A 5,065-nucleotide genomic window follows, 5' to 3' on the forward strand; every position below is an offset into this window, starting at 1 on the left:
TCCATGGATTTGTCATCATCTGCATTTTTATTGTTGTGTATCTTTTTTTTTCTTTTTCATTTTCACATATGGCTTTTTCACAGAGCTACTGATTTCTGTCCCCCAGGAGGTCAAAGTCATGATCCGCACTGCAAAAATAGAAAGCGGTGTCTGTAGCTCTGTGTGAAATATCCATATTTCAGTGCCTAAAAAATGTCTATTTTTCAAGATCAAACTGCAAATTTTAGAGTGTCCATTTATTTTGAGTGGATCCTTTTTTCGTTTCTTTTTTCATTTCTTTTCAGTGTTGCGCACTGAGTCTAGACTCACCTGCCAGCATTCACTCTCATACTGGGAGGGAACCATAATGAGTTGTAATTATTACTCCAGGATTCCACAAATTATATGTTGTCCAGAACAAAGATGTTTATTCTCCAGCATGAAGCCCCATCTTAAACTACTTTTTTTATTTGAAACAGTTTTCTAACCCTGCTGAAACTTTTATTGTGAACAAGAATCAATGTTAAAACAGGAGGGCTTCTGAATATTGTAGCTTAGGGATTGTATGAAAATTACTGGGATGGAGAAAGAGAGATGGGAGTGTTTTTTGTTTTTTTTAATCAAGGCTCTCCTAATATTCTATTCAACCCTTCCTTAACTTATATCCCCCTACTCCGCATTAAATTGGCACAACTTCATGAATCAAATAACTAAAGGATCCTTTTTATTTATTTCTACAATGTGTACCACCAATACACACATTATACATTAAATTAATTAAATACATTTATGGCAAAAATAAAAACCCCACTCCAGCTCCTCAGTCTTTGAACAAAGAGCTGCTGACTGAATGACACAGGTACCAGCTCTGGCTTCTGAAGTTAAAAGTTAGCAACTAGCTAGTGAAAAAGTCAAACAGACTCACTTTATGTAATAATCAACTTTAGAACTGGGAGTGACTGTGGATTAGTAAGAAAAATGGAGCGCTCTTTGACACTAATAAAATCCACGTGTATTGTATCTCTCAAAAAGGGGATCATCTGTCCTAAAAGCAATTGTTTGATTGTGATGAGGAAAACAGAGCCCTGATACAGAGACAGGACTGTGGCAAAACAGACCTTTATGATCCATGGTGCACATTAAAATTATCTGATGTGGCTGCACTCTTTAATGTTCTAAATCTCCCAAGCAAACCCTTAAATTGATTTAAATACAGGGTAAAATACCCTCCTCCATAATATTTGTAAGAAGTATGATCTCATTTGACCTTCAATCCTGAGCTGTTTGACAAAACAGACAACATGACAAGACTGAAGAAGGTTTGAAATGTATTTATTTCAAAAAAATATGAAATAGACCAAAAACCCCAGGAGGAACATCACACCAGTGAGTATCGCCACCCGTCGGACATTCTTATTCCTCCTGTGGACAAGAGGAGAGACAGGCCTTCAGGAGACAGGACGACTGTGATAAAGTCATGTGTGTGTGTGTGTGTGTGTGTGGTGTAGATATGGTGCTCCCTCTTCTGATTACCCGCACACCTGCAACCTACCAGTTCATCTGCCTTACAGTATTTCAGCCTCGGCTCTACACCCACTTTGAAAAAGCTCCACCTACTGTACTCTGCACTTCCTCTACCTGCCTCTCTGCTTCCTGAAGAGGCGGAGTCTCAGAGTCAGACAGCACGCCTGGGAAAAACCCTCAGAGAACAAATCCTGTGTGACCTCATCCCTCCAAATGTTTACCCTGCATGTGTAAGATACATAAACCAGTTTAAAGTATGCTACAGTAAAAGAGTAGACTGGACCTGCATGTGCTCACATGTCCTGATAGACAATAGACAAGCCGCTGAGTTGATGACAATCAGACTATTCTAAGATAATTCAGTCTAGTAATCAAACTTCACATCTGCCTGTCTGACCTCCCTGCACTTCTCCAGTCAGCCACACTGCACCATCTCCTATCTTTTTTTTGGCCTCCACCAGTCATTACCTCCTCTCTATTCACCTCCATCAGTACCATACAATAAACCTGTGAGCCTGCCGCCTGCCTGTACTGGGTTGGCTATACAAGTTAAAATGGGCAAATATAAAAAGGGGAGGCTGAACATATATCTCAACAAATCTATTGTGAGGATAAAGACAATAGAATCCATTCGTATTGAAGAATATTATAAATAAATAAATAATAAATATATTCTGGAAAATATTAAACGTTGTTTTATGTAAAGGAAATGCAAAGAAATAGTGTAACGTTATACAATGTCTGGCCAAAATGTAAAAGCACTAATGAATAGAAATGTAAAAATAGTACAAACGGTTCAAATGAACCACTTTGTTCTTTGTACTAAAATTCAGTCTCTAATAATTTGAGACCTGTTAATGTTCACACTGTAAATTTAAGAAGTGTCATAGTGCATTTACCAGAGAACGGTCACTCTCTTTGTGGGTTGCTGCCACTCCAATTCTCCATACACAACAGGTGCCTGATCTCTGGTCTGCTGGCTCTAAAACATTAAGGACACAAAACGACAAAAAAAAAATGTTTGCCTTGTTATTGTAAAACACATATCAGGTACATAAATGTTCATTTGTTTTGTTTGGTTTGTTTTGTCGTTGTCCTACGATGTCCTACATCAAGTTCTGCATGGGGAATGTCACAGTGGATAAACAGATTTTCCCCAACCAGAAACCCTGGATGACCAGCCAGGTCAGTATGCTCCTCAAGGACCGCAACACTGCCTTCAGGTCGGGCAATACAGAACTATATGTCTGACCTCAGACTGACAACACGACTGTAGTGGGGCTGATCTCATGAGGAGACGAGTCAGCCTACAGAGATGAGATCGTGCAGCTGTCCGCATGGTGTGCTGTGAAAAATCTGGCCCTGAACACCACAAAGACTGAGATCATCCTGGACTTCAGGAAGCATAGAGCAGATCCATCTCTCCTCACCATCAGTGGCGACTCAGTGCACCATCTCTGCTGACCTGTTCTGGTCTGCAAACACCAAGGCTGTCATCAGGAAGGCTCAACAGCCTCTGCACTTCCCTACCTGTTTTCTTTGTATAGCATCTATATTTTATTTTTGCATTTGTTGGGTCGTAACACTTTATATTGTGGTTTTATCTTTGTCTATACTGATGCTATACTACAGTATACCATACTATTACCTATATTCGACCAACACCTTGTTGAAGCCCCCTGTAATTTCATTGTGCTTACAGTATGTCTGTTGTACAATGACAATAAAAGCTTTCTATTCTATTCTATTTCAGTGTCTATACTCATAGAAGTTAAAGGTACAATATGTAAAATTGTGCAGAATACGGATATCTAGGGTTTAAAGCAACAACCTGCCCAGTCCTCCATACCAACATTACGATGAACTCTGTCCCAGAAAACAGCCTCTGCTGGTTATGTCGGTAATTTTTACAATGTGTTTGTCACTTTCCACGATGCACTGTGGGAGTCCACAACATTAAAAAGACAGCGGTGATGATGGTGGAGATATTTTTTGATCCACAGAGGAAATCACGTGGAAACCCATTAAAAAAAACAGGCACTCTGGGTCCTTTTGAGCTCTTTCAAATTATCTCCATGTCTGCCTATGGAGCTTCTTAGGTTGGACAGAATCTAACATTCACTCTGTTGGTTCACTTTATTTGCTTCCATGGCTGTAGTACGTTTCATATCTGGCAACCTGGAGTCTTTAGCATGAAACGTGTAGGGCAAATTTCAAAATAAGAAACATACTAACAATAGTAATTTATCAAGAAGCTTGTATTTTAGTAGAGCTGTTTCCTTAACTCTGAGGAACACCCTTTTATTTATGATTAGTAAATATCTTACTTATTGTACCTTAAGGCATAGTTCGACATCACGCACAAAACTCTATTCAGACCAGTAACGGTCTCTTCTCAACAGTGTTAACAAACCACAAATTAGGAACACAGTTTCCTTTTTTGTCACTTGGTGCCACTGGTCAGCAGATGTCACTTATTGGAAGCATTACATTTAGTTAGCCTGGAGGAAGAAAGTGTGAAAGTGTCAAACTTTTTTTAGAGGGTAAAATGAAGACTGGTCTAACAGTACAGACCACTCTAAAACTGACCCATGGTATAAATGATAAACACTGACTTTGACCTTTTTTTTTTTTTTTTTTTTTTTTTTCTTTTCTTAAGGTTTGGGAAGCAATTAATTTTCTCTTACTGTAAAACAGATATCAGGTACATAAATGTTATTCAGTGTGTATGCACTTACAGAAGTTATGGGATAAGTTTGGTCATTATACACCACAACTCCATATAAACCAGTACGGTCTGTCCTCAACTGGACCTGGGAAGGGAATAATGATAAACAATCAGAATACATTTGCGTGAATAAACAGATATGCTGCAGTACAACAGGAAGGCCAAAATGGAGAAATAATTAATACTCACTGGAGTAGATATACTCCTCTGACGGTATGGCTTGAACCTGAGTGTGAAACAACAGAACAATATGAACATTATATATATGAACATATATGAAAATATGAACTTTGTCCTCCTACGTCTGCCACACTCAATGTTGGTCATTTAAAAACTTATTTTTTATTTTTAAAACAAATAAAAACTTGAATAGGAACTTGAATAAGACAAGTATCATAGAGACGGTGATGGAAATATTATAAATATGGCGTTAGTAACGGTGTTTTTTCAGTAACGAGTAATCTTAATGATTACTCTTCCCCAGTCATTAAACACGTCTCATCGTTTACTGCCAATAAGCAACAACGTGCTACTATGATGTGAAGGCAGACTTTTTTCCATGAGACTAACTAGTATCTCTAAGCCGAGCGCATAAGTTTTTTTGTTCCCCGCTTCCTTGTGAGGACGGGTAGCACGAGACAATCGCATCAAATGATGACGACTGGCAAAAGGTCTAGAAAAATTTCCCCATGGTAAGCTGAATCAGAAGTGGCAGTCTGCTCCAATTGTCCAAAGACACACAGGACATGTCTTGTGAGTCAATGAGAAACAGAATGGCGAGCCGAATAGTCTCGAAAACTACCCATCTTTAATGGAAGTAATCAGTATCAGTAT

At 38.7% G+C, this 5,065-nt stretch overlaps 1 long non-coding RNA gene across 1 annotated transcript; it reads right to left on the reverse strand.

The window, feature by feature from the left end:
* Positions 1-1,347: 1,347 nt before the first annotated feature.
* On the reverse strand, positions 1,348-4,304 carry LOC113746506 (uncharacterized). The gene is made up of 3 exons (XR_003462934.1): positions 4,242-4,304; positions 2,403-2,485; positions 1,348-1,401 (listed from the first exon to the last, which is right to left on the reverse strand). It is a non-coding gene; the product is annotated as an uncharacterized LOC113746506 (long non-coding RNA).
* Between the last annotated feature and the right edge of the window lie 761 nt (positions 4,305-5,065).

This window comes from Larimichthys crocea, chromosome X, assembly GCF_000972845.2.
Source record: "Larimichthys crocea isolate SSNF chromosome X, L_crocea_2.0, whole genome shotgun sequence".
Taxonomy (NCBI): Eukaryota; Metazoa; Chordata; class Actinopteri; family Sciaenidae; genus Larimichthys; species Larimichthys crocea.